The sequence below is a fragment of the Anomaloglossus baeobatrachus genome, chromosome 7, assembly GCF_048569485.1.
Source record: "Anomaloglossus baeobatrachus isolate aAnoBae1 chromosome 7, aAnoBae1.hap1, whole genome shotgun sequence".
Lineage (NCBI taxonomy): Eukaryota > Metazoa > Chordata > Amphibia > Anura > Aromobatidae > Anomaloglossus > Anomaloglossus baeobatrachus.
The window spans coordinates 252,103,169-252,115,860 of record NC_134359.1 but is presented as its reverse complement, the minus strand read 5'-3'; positions in this window follow the sequence as shown (position 1 = coordinate 252,115,860).

The following is a 12,692-nucleotide window of genomic DNA, read 5'->3' as shown; positions in this document are numbered from 1 at the left end:
GGAGAGGGGTGGACGTGGTGCTGGGCTCCAGTTCCTGACCACCTCTTCACATCGAGGGCAAACCACCCCCTCTCCCCACAGTGCCGGGTGTAGACCACCAACTCCCGGGGCTCCAGGTCTCGATCGGGATGGCCGATGGGCAGGTGCGGGTAGACATCCCTCCGGGATACAATTATCTCCACCTCCATGCCTGGCTCGTAGATAAACCCCAATCCCTTTTGGGGGTTAAAATGCCGGACCTAGCCCTGGTAAACCGGGGCCCGCACCTGGAAGGTTGCATTTCGCAGGTTGTCCTTTTCTTTATAGGTCCAGGACAAGACTTCTGCCTTCCGCTTCTCCCTGGCGGCAATTTCCCGGCGCAGCTGGCGATGCTGCCGCTCCCAGTATGGAGTGTCTGCAGCCTGCTCCGGTTTACTCTGCATGGGGGTTGAGCCCAGCCGGAGTTCCTCCATGCTGGCTGCGACTGGCACCTTTGTCAACTGGGGGCCCCGCTGTGTCGTGGCTTGCTTGGCTGCTTGGCAGCTGCAACCCCGCGGCGCCTCAGCCGAGGCTTGAAACCTGGGAGCGGCCAGCGTTGCCCGCTGAGCTGGCTTCCAGTTGGGAACCACCTCCACTTTGACCAGGCGGACTGCCGGGGCCGTTGTCATCTGGGGCGCGGCCTCTTCCGGGATCAGTGGCGGGTTCAAGGCAGGACGGGGCACTTTTCAGATGCTGGTCTGTTGTGGAGCCGATACGGGTGACTGGCTGGCTGCAGGCGGCTTTCTTGGGCAGGTCCTCGCGGGCCGACGGGACGGGCACCACTGCCGGTGTGAGTGGCAGCGGACCGAGTGGAGCGTTGGTGGCAGGTGCGGGCAGTGAGGGAGGCAGCGTGGCGGGTAGGGCCGGGCCCCTCAGCCTGGTCGGCCGGTCCCTGAGGGACATAGGGGCGTGGGTCGCTTACCCGCTCCTCCAAGGTTGCCTCCAATTCACGAGCCCGCACAGATGCAGCCAGCTCCACCATCTCGGCCGTCCATCACTCCAAGATATAGCACGCCTGCACCTGGATCCAGCGGCACATGTGTTCCATTTGGGCTTCTACCCAGGCCGCTGTTCCGGGCACGGGCTCCGGCACTCCGGGCTTGCCAGACGGGTCGGCCATGTTGTTCTGATGGTATCCAGGAACAAGAAGAGTGGCAGGGTCCTGGAGTCCCTGCCCTTTATCTGCTCGGTCACATGCTGCAGACTCTTCACCCGCCCCCCCCTTGGTCTTTTGCTGACACTCCTCTTTTAGGCCTGTAAGTTTCGTTTTGCGACTTCTGGCCTCGCTTTCTGGCCGCGTTCCCAGGGGGAAAAAAATTCCCTCTGTGATATTAGTTCATCTATGATTGGAGTGTGACTTGGTATGAAGAAGGCCCAGCTTGGGCCGAAACGTCCCTTAGTCCCTCCCACTAACTTTGTTCATAAATAAAGACACTTGGTTTGCACGATAAAAACGAATCTGTTGACTTTCTTTTACTATTACCTCATGCTGAAGAGAGTGCAGTGTTTTGAATTTACATTCATCTGAGTGGTGATACAGACAAATTAGCCACTGCGGACTGAGCACCTCTTCCTCACTGTGGTGTTACTACTGTAGGTGTTGTTTCTATCTGAGAGGGATCACGGTTACCATTAGGGAGGGCAATACCCAGGGATAGCCGTCGTTGAACGGGGGCGTCTTCACATTAGGACGCCGACCCCCGTAGTGAGGAAGGAATAGGATAGGGTAAGATAATCCTTCCTCTATTTTCATCCTGCTTTTAATTGTGTGTTATGTACGTGAATTTGATAATAATAAAATTATACGTTTTTATCTAAAAGTAGTAAGAATCTGCTCCTAGCAAAGGTACCAGGGCTCCTACCCTGGCACCGCTCAACTTGGACTTGACTGCTGGAGCTACCCCTAGCTCCAGCCCACACTCCTCTCCAAACTGAACTCTAAAGGGTACTTTACACACTGCGACATCGCTAGCAATCTCGTTAGCGATGTGAAATTCTAGATCGCAATTGCGATCTTTCGAGATCGCACATGCGTAAAATGACCTATGCGCGATCTAGAAAGATGGCAATTGCGATCTAGAATTTCACATCGCTAACGAGATTGCTAGCGATGTCGCAGTGTGTAAAGTACCCTTAACACTCAACTGACTGTTTTTCCCGCCCCGGGCTGTCTGGACCCCTGGGTGGGTGTGATCCAACCGCCTGGTCACGCCCACTGGTGTGTCTGTCTGTCCCTAAGGGGGGTGACTAGGGTTTAATGGTTGGCTGTGTGTTTTCTAGTGAGGGAAGGTGTTATGCAAGGGCCTATTTGTGACTACCTGGTTTTGCCAGGACGTCACACACCAAATCTGCAAGGAGAGCATGAGACTTCAGGATTCTCATTCACTTTTCTGGCATCAGGAAATTGGGACAAATCTGAAAGGTCATCGATAAATGTTGGCAAGAATGAATGATGTGCATTGTACAACATATCTATTTTATATAGCAGAGTATTGAAAATGGTAAGGCACCTAGTTACAGAAAATACACCAATACATCAATAACATTAGGTAACTAACAACCTAAACGTATATAAAATTTATATAATATTAATCCTTACCATCTGGTCCAATTTTGCCTGTGTTATTAGGGTCTCCAGCTTTCATGAATTTTGCAGTCTCAGCAGGAGTCAGACGCCTGGCATCAGCCTTGAAGTTCTGCAGGAATACTCTGATGATAATAAGAACATTTGTTGAGAGTCTTAATATTTCCATATTCACTGTCACAATATCTGAAGTCTCAAGTTATTTGGTGCTTTTTTAAAAGTTTCCAAAATTCTTAGATTTATTGATGCTGAAATATAATAATCTACTTCTGATGTTTTAGAATAAAGCATTTTAGCTGTATCCTTACGTAACCTCTTCTTTTTCAATGGATCCACTTTTGTCTCTGTCCGTGACATTGAAAATCTCCCCGACTTGCTGAGCAGACATGTCTGTCATTCCAGTTTTCTTGAAGAATTGTTTGTGGTCAAATGATTTTTCTGTTTTAAAAAAAAAAGAAACAAAAAAAATATTAATATAACTCCAATAGACTAACATGAACTTAAGGGGAACCTGTCATGTTAAAATAAAAGCTATTAACCTGCAGATATGGTATTAATCTGCAAGTTAATAGCGTTCTAAAACTGTATGGCCACATCGCTGAAAGCCTGGCTACTGGGAGGACATTAGTTTTCTTTATGTACATACAGTATGTCACAAAAGTGGGTACACCCCTCACATTTCGTAAAAATTGTATATCTTTTTATTGGACAACCCTGAAAATATGACACTTTATATAATGTACAGTAGCCAATGTGCAGCTTGTATAACAGTGTAAATTTGGTGCCCTCTAAATAATGTCTAAACTGCTGGCAACAATATGAGTACACCCCTCAGTGAAAATGGCCAAATTATGCCCAATTAACTATTTTCCCTCCTGGGTGTCATGTGACTCATTAGTGTTACAAGGTGTCAGGTGTGAATGGGGATCAGGTGTGGTAAATTTGGTGTTATCTCTCACACACTCCCTCATACTGGTCACTGGAACATCAACATGGCTCCTCATGGCAAAGAATTCTTTGGGGATCTAAAAAAAAGAATTGTTGCTCTTCCTAAAGATAGCCGAGGCTATATGAAGATTGCCAGCACCCTGACACTGAGCTGCTACATGGTCGCCAAGACCATACAGTGGTTTCACAAGACAGGTTCCACTCCAAATAGTCCTCACCATGGTTGATCAAAGGAGTTCAGTGCACGTTGTCAGCGTCATATCCAGAGGTTGTGTTTTCAAAATAGACGTATGAGTGCTGCTAGCATTGCTGCAGAGGTTACAGGGGTGGGGAAGGGTCTGTGCTGAGATTATATACCACACACTGTACTACCTTGGTCTGCATGGCTGTCATCCCAGAAGGAAGCCTCTTCTAAAGATGATGCACAAGAAAGTCTACAAACAGTTTGCTGATGACAAGCAGACTAAGGCGGGCTTTGCACACTACGACATCGCAGGTGCGATGCCGGTGGGGTCAAATCGAAAGTGACGCACTTCCGCCGTCCCATGCGACATCGTAGTGTGTAAATCCTTTTACATACGATTAACGAGCGCAAAAGCATCGTTATCGTATGATCGGTGTAGGGTCCGACATTTCCATAATTTAGCAGCCGCGACGGTACGAGGTTGTTCCTCATTCCTGCGGCAGCACACATCGCTGTGTGAGAAGCCGCAGGAGCGAGGAACATCTCCTACTTGCGTCCCGGCTGCTATGCGGAAGGAAGGAGGTGGGCGGGATGTTTACGTCCCGCTCATCTCCGCCCCTCCACTTCTATTGGCCGCCTGCCGTGTGACGTTGCTATGACGTCGGACGACCCGCCTCCTTAGGAAGGAGGCGGGTCGCCGGCCAGATTGACGTCGCAGTACAGGTGAGTGCATGTGAAGCTGCCGTAGCGATAATGTTCGCTACGGCAGCAATCACAAGATATCGCACCTGCAATGGGGGCGAGGACTATCGCATTCGACATCGCAGCATCGGCTTGCGATGTCGCAACGTGCAAAGTACCCCTAAGGACATGAATTACTGGAACCATGTGCTGTGGTCTGATGAGACCAAGATAAGCTTATTTGAAGAAAAAAAACCAAAAGGAGTGTTCCTATATGTCCTTGGGAAACCATTCAGTCATGTATTTAGTAGTAGCCACTGTCTCGTCGCCAGTTCCAGTGAACAAGACTACAGACAAGAATTAACACTAGAACTACTGGACTCATGACACCTATATAGAAATATATAGTGCAAAGTAGTCAAAATGACTACCTCAGTAGTTCTAGTGTTAAAAGGTAAAAAAGTGGCAAGAAAAAATAAAAACTTAATTTATCCTTTAAAAATCCATTTTGTAGTAAAAAGACGGGAAGGTGGTAGACAGGTTTACGTGTTTTCACCGACAGGCAGTCTTAAGGGGGCTTTACACGCTGCGACATTGCTAATGCGGAGTCGTTGGGGTCACGGAATTTGTGACGCACATCCGGCCGCATTAGCGATGCCGTTGCGTGTGACACCGATAAGCGATTTTGCACCGTTGCAAAAACGTGCAAAATCGCTAATCGGCGACATGGGGGTCCATTCTTAAAAATCGTTACTGCAGCAGTAACGAAGTTGTTCCTCGTTCCTGCAGCAGCACACATCGCTCCGTGTGACGCCGCAGGAACGAGGAAGCTCCCCTTACCTGCCTCCCGGCCGCTATGAGGAAGGAAGGAGGTGGGCGGGATGTTACATCCCGCTCATCTCCGCCCCTCCGCTGCTATTGGGCGGCGGTTCAGTGACGCTTCAGTGACGTCGCTGTGACGCCGCACGGACCGCCCCTTAGAAAGGAGGCGGTTCGCCCGTCACAGCGACGTCGCCGGACAGGTAAGTATATGTGACGGCTGTTGTGCGGCACGGGCAGCGATTTGCCCGTGTCGCGCAACAGATGGGGGCGGGTACCCACACTAGCGATATCGGGACCGATATCGCAGTGTGTAAAGCCCGCTTAAGTCTTAAAATAATCATGAGTTCAATACCACTTCCATTTTAAAAGAACAAATCCCTCCCTGAATGTACTCATCACATTGCAAACATAGTACAGATAGGATAGATTTTAAAATTGCCTTTGGGAGAAGGCAGCATTCAAATAAGAGAGGTGTAAGAAGCTTGTTGATGGTTAAACGAAGCAACGGATTCCAAAGGGTGTGCATCCAAATATTAAGTTAAGAGTGACAACATTTTTGTCCGGACCATTTTTGAAGTTTTGTGTGAAATTATGTCCAATTTGCATTTTATTAATTTTTTTGTGTTGTTCAAATACACAAAAATCAAAGAAATGTGTATAACACAACATGTGTAAGTGTAATAATTTTCTGGGAGAAATACTTCATTTGGAGATTTCTTTAGAATTTGATTGGGGCAGTTTATCCACCATGTGTACTATCATGCATTGCAACCTTTCATCAATTTTTTTCCCATCCATGTCCAGGGAGATTAGCTATATGGCCATGGGTTATAAACCTCTTGATTATGTTACGTACCATGGACAAAAAAACATCAAGATCTCTGGAGATGGACTTGAGATTGTTGATATTTCTCAACAATTTTGTTTCTCAAGTCTTCAGAAAGTTTTCTTCCCTTCTTTCTATTCTCTATGATTTGTTTTGCACACACAAATGCACAATGCAAATATTAAGTCAACTTCTCCCCTTTTTATCTGGTTCAGGTGTGATTTTCATATTGCCCACACCTGTTACTTGCCAGAGGTGAGATTGAACGAGCATCACATACTTGGAACACAGTTGTTTATTCTCTCTTAGTATGTTGTTTCAATACACACAATGGAAATAAAAATGTGTATGACAAAACATGTGTAATTGCAATATTTTTCTGGGAGAAATACTTCCTTTCCTGGAACAATTTTAAGGGTGCCAGCACTCGAGCCTAATTTATTCAGGATTGTTTTACATTGGCATCTGTAAGCCCTCCTGTTTTTTGACACATTTTTTAAATTGCAATTGCTCTTTAACAAATTTTGCATAAATCAATAACACAAGTGAAAATGTGAAACTATGTTCTATATTTTATCTGAGAAATTTGTTTCTTTCTCCACTTAAGAGCCATTTCTTTTACCCCCTTCTTCCTGAATTAAACACTTAGAGTTCAAGCACATGACTGTATTTTTGGTCCGACTAGTATCCGTTAAAAAAAAGATGACACTCTGACTAATGTTATTCAGTGGGACTGTGCAGTTGAACGATTTTTTTTTTTCACTATCTGAATCTACATGTGAAAAAAATGTCAGTGTGCTCTTTATAACCTAAATGTAATGAGACTCACCCATACAAGCGTATAGGTATGAGAAAACAGTCAGATGCCACAAGGAACCCCATCCCACAATAGACCCAATTTTGGAAACTACACTCTTCAAGAAATTTATGTACAGGTTTGTTGACCATTTTTAACTCACAAGTACATAATAGATATTTTAATATTGAGTCGCTTAAAATGAACCATTACAGTTTTTTTCCATAAAAAATGGCCCCAAGTTTGTCATTTTCACAAGGATATCAAAACAAATTGCACAATATATTGGAATGTTCATTTTCTCCTGAGTACACATATGTACTGATACCCGATGATACCCAATATGTGATCAGAAACTACATTTTGGGCACCCGGAAGGGCTCGGAAGGCACACAATTTGACTGAGTGGAATTTTTGCTGGAACAGATAATTACAATTTATCACAAAAATGTTGTTTTAACCACAAATTTTCCACTTTCACAAAAGGAAATAGGTAAAAATGGCTCATTAGTTTGCTCTCCTGAATGTGGCAATACCCCATATGACTGTACAGTACTGTTTGGCCAAACGACAGGGTTCAGGAGTGAGGAAGCTATTTGACTTTTTGAGGGCAGATTTTCCTAGAGTAGATTGCAGTCTCATTAAATGCAAGAACAGCAGAAACCACCTTCAAGTAAACCCATTTTGGAAATTACACCCCTCTGGGAATTCATCTACAGATGTAATGATGATTTGGACTCCATGGATGTTTTAAAGAAACAAATAGCAATGGATGTTCTAGAGTATAAATTGCAAATATATTACACTCCCTGACAGAAGTTCTGTCGCTTATCCATGTTATGTAAATAAAAGCTTATAATCTGACTTTAAATTCATCCATTGATTTCATAAATTACTCTTTAGAAAGCTGAAACCTCCCAAATTTGGTTTAGGTTATGAAAATAAAGTTGCTGCAAAGCTGAAATATTGATCATTTAATGAACACAGAAAGGTCAGATTTTGGCAAGACAAAAGTTTTGTCGCCCACAGAAAGTAATGTGAAATTCAAACAAATAATTAACTTCTAATACAAAGATATGTTGCATAACATTGGTGAATGAAGTTATGGTGCTATTAGAGCCATATTTAATATTTTGTGTGACTTCCATGAGCTTGAAGGACTGCATCCATGTGGTTCAACAATAATTCATACAATTTATTGACGAAGTCATCAGGAATAGCAAAGAATGCAGCCTTATATGCCTCCCAGAGTTCAAATAGATTCTTTGGTTTGTCTTCCAAGCTTCCTCTTTCATCCTACCCCAAACATGCTCAATTATGTTCTTGTCTGGTGGCTGGGCTGGCCAGTCCTTGAGCACCTTGATCTTCTTTGCCAGGAGGAACTTTGTTGTAGAGATGGATGTATGAGATGGAGCACCATCCTGCTGCAGAATGTGACCCCTTTTATGATTGGGAATGAAAGAGGTAGCTAATACTTCTTGATATTTTAGGCTATTGATTTTTTCCACCTTGCAAATGTTTTGCACACCCCCATACTGAATTTAACGCCAGACCATGATCTTTCCACCACCAAACTTAACTGTTTTCTGGGTGTATTTTGGATCCATATGGGTTTCAGTAGGTCTCCTGCTGTATTTGTGGCGGCTGTGGTGTAATTCAATTGAAGATTTATCCAAGAAATCCACCTTCTGCCACTTTTCCAGCGTCCATCTGTTTAGCAGGCTGTGGGACTTGGCAAATGCCACACGGTTTTTTAATTGCCTTTGGTTTAGTGCTGGCTTCTGGGCACTGATTCGACCATGGAGGCCATTTCGAGACAGAATCCTACAAACTATTCTAGTTGACACAGGGACTTGAGGTGACCAGGCCTGTTGGAGCTCTGCTGCACTGGAAGAGGGGCTGGCTTTGGATTTTATAATCAACAAACTTTCCTCCTGATCAGTTATCTTGTGGGGTCTGCCGGACCTGGGCTTGTCAAAAACATCTCCAGTCTCTTCAAATCTTTTTTTAAATTCTTTGTACTTCACGCTGAGACACATTAAAGGTGCCAGCCACCTCTGCAGTAGATCTGGTCTTCAGCCTCTTGATAATCAAGGCTTTGGTTGCAGTGTGGATTTTTGGCATGTTGTCAGAGGTCAAATTGCAGTTCAAGTGAAGGTCTGGGGTGCTGGGTTTCTTTTTATACACACCCACTAATTAAGCGATCATTGAGTGAGCACAGGTGAGGATGTAAACTAGGATTGGGTGCATTATATGACAAGGCGACAAAACTTTTGTCTTGCCAAAATCTGACATTTCTGTGTTCATTAAATGATCAATATCTCAGCTTTGCAGCAACTTTATTTTCATAACCTAAACCAAATTTGGGAGGGTTTCAGCTTTCAAAAGAGTAATTTATAAAACCCAAGGATTAATTTAAAGTCAGGTTATAAGCTTTTATTTACATAACATGGATAAGTGACAGAACTTCTGTCAGGGAATGTAAAGTAGTGCCCAATACGTTGCAGTGCCCAATACATTGAAGTGCCCAACACATTTTGATCATATTGTACTTGAGGAGACCTGAACCCTGCAAATTAAGTGGGTTATCCTCACTACAGTAAACGTGGTTTAGGCACACTGTGGTGCTCAGAAAGGAGGGGGACTTTGGATTTGCGATCGGATCACAGCTGCGGAGCAGAAGGAGGGAGTGATCTCTCCATCTCCTCCATTGCCAGCCTGTGCATATATCCCTTTGCACTTGGATGACATCCGAGTGCAGTTCGATATTTCACTCGCACCCATAGACTTGTATGTGTGCGAGTGATGAGAGACTGGCAGGCAATTATAGCATGCTGCGATTTTTTTTTCCCAGTCCGATTTGTAATATGTAACCTGAGAGCAGCGTGATGTTGGACCAGAAGGGTCTCTGGTTGCAGTAACGTATGACTTACTGGGCTGCTTGGTGCAATTTTGATAAAATCCTTATTTTGTTCTGCTGTAGATCTACGAATTCCCTGAACGCTGAGCTGTGTATAACCCTCCCACACCACTGATTGTCAGTTTTCTGTGTACACTGTGCACAGGCAGAAAGCTGCTAATCAGTGTTGGAGGCAGGGTTGTAAAGAGCATGTAGACTACATTTAGTCCTCTAGCGATACCGTAATCCCCTTCTGATATAATACTGATAGAAGCCCAGTAAGTGAAACATTGTTGCAATCAGGATCTCTGCCCCTATATCATGTTGCTCTTAGATAAAATAACAAAAAACCTGGTGACAGATTCCATTTAAGGCCAAAATTTAACCTTTGGAGGTTAATTATAGTTGCAGATGTATTCTATAAGATTAAATACAGATTGTGGAGATTCCTCTCTAGCTTTTAGGAATTCTGGACTAGGCTCATGTTCATACTGAGTTTTTCATACTTTTAATTTTCAAACTGTAAAATTGACATAAAAAAACCTTCAAACATTTTCATAGCAAATTCTGATGCTATTTCTGCATATCAACTACATATCAAGCATGCTGCCCCCTAACAGCTTGTAAGGCACATTCAGGCAATAAGACACACCCAAATTTCCTCCCAAATTGGGGGGGGTGCGTCTTATAGTCCAAAAAAAATACGGTATGCTTGTCTGAACCTGGTCTAATAAATAATAATCATATAATAAACAATAAATCAACAATAATTTCATCACTTAGATCTGTCACTTACCCTCTAGATCAATTATGATTATGTTAATTTTCACAGAAAGTGCAAATTTAGGCAAAGACATCTTTGTGCTGCAAGTATATATGTAAAAAAGAAGAAAATTTTCAATTGTAAAAACACACAAATTCATGAATATTATGTATAACAGGTTGCAGTGACTATAAATGACTGAGCAAGGAGCATAAAAAGTCTCCAAATTTCTTCTCCTAACCTCGGGTTTGTTCCAGATAATGTCCACATTACAACATTACAGAACACATATATGTGACACTAAAGGGGTTGTCATGGCTTGGGACAAAACTGTGCCGCGTGATTGCTGAGGAATAACAACAGCGTCCACACCGCTCCCTGTCAGCAATCTGTAGTCACAGGGTGACTATAAACCTCTGTCCTAAGCCTGAAATACCCCTCTAAGGCCACGTGCACACACTGAGTATTGGGTGACTTATTTTTACCTCAGTATTTGTAGCTAAATCCAGGAGTGGAACAATCAGACGAAAAGTATAATAGAAACACGAGCACCACGTCTGTATTCATCACCCACTCCTGGTTTGTCTTACAAATACTGAGGTAAAAATCTCACCAAATACTCATCGTGTCCACATGGCCTTATAGTTGGCACTGCAGCCTTCTTGCTTTAGACTACGTGAACACGTTGAGTGTTTGGTGAGTTTTTACCTCAGCATTTATAAGCCAAAACCAGGTGTGGGTGAATAAAGGAAGAAGTGGTGCCCGTGTTTCTAATATACTTTTTCTCTGACATATCCACTCCTGGTTTTGCAAATACTGAGAGAACAAAACCTAAAATACTCAACACTCAAGGCTGCAGCACCAACTATAAGGCCATGTGCACACCTTGAGTATTGGGTGAGTTTTTTTACCTCAGTATTTGTAGCCAAAAATAGGAGTTGGACAAGCAGAGGATAAGCATAAAAGAAACACGGGCACCACTTCTGCACTTATTACCCACTCCGGGTTTTGGTTTACAAATACTGAGGTAAATATCTCACCAAATACTCAATCTGTGCATGTGGCATTATAGTTGGTACTGCAGCCTTTGTTCTGTAGGCCACGTGCACACGTTGAGTATTTGGTGAGTTTTTTACCTCAGTATTTGTAAGCCGAAACCAAGAGGGGGGAAAAAATACAGAACTGGTGCCCGTGTGTCTATTACAGTGCTGGAGAGCGGGGAGGATATATATATTTTCATTTTGTGGTTGTGGGGCAGACAGCTTACTTGGGGCTGCCCTTGTCAGGGCGGAAGTCCAATCACGGGGCACGACAGGGTTGTTGTTATTCCATCAACTGACGCATTGCCCTGATTCTTCCAGCCAGTGATCAACCCCGGACCGGTGTCTAATCTTGCCCATGGAGAAGATCTGGGTGAGATTTTTCTGATTTATTGCCATTTGGCATCACCTTTTGTTATTTGCACAATTCATGCACTAGCACTTTGGTACCCCCTTTTAATGTATCTATTAAAAGCTATGTTTTAGTCTTTGCTATTATCCGTCTATTACAGTGCTGGCCAAAAGTATTGGCACCCCTGCAATTCTGTCAGAGAATACTCAGTTTCTTCCTGAAAATGATTGCAATCACAAATTCTTTGGTATTATTATCTTCATTTAATTTGTCTTCAATGAAAAAAAAAAATATAAAAATTTCTCATAAAGCCAAATTGGATATAATTCCACACCAAACGTAAAAAAGGGGGTGGACAAAAATATTGGCACTGTTTGAAAAATCATGTGGTGCTTCTGTAATTTGTGTAATTAACAGCACCTGTAACTTACCTGTGGCACCTAACAGGTGTTGGCAATAATTAATCACACTTGCAGCCAGTTGACATGGATTAAAGTTGACTCAACCTCTGTCCTGTGTCCTTGTGTGTACCACATTGAGCATGGAGAAAAGAAAGAAGACCAAAGAACTGTCTGAGGACTTGAGAATCCAAATTGTGAGGAAGCATGAGCAATCTCAAGGCTACAAGTCTATCTCCAAAGACCTGAAAGTTCCTGTGTCTACAGTGCGCAGTGTCATCAAGAAGTGTAAAGCCCATGGCACTGTGGCTAACCTCCCTAGATGTGCAAGGAAAAGAAAAATTAACGAGAGATTTCAACACAAGATTGTGCGGATGGTGG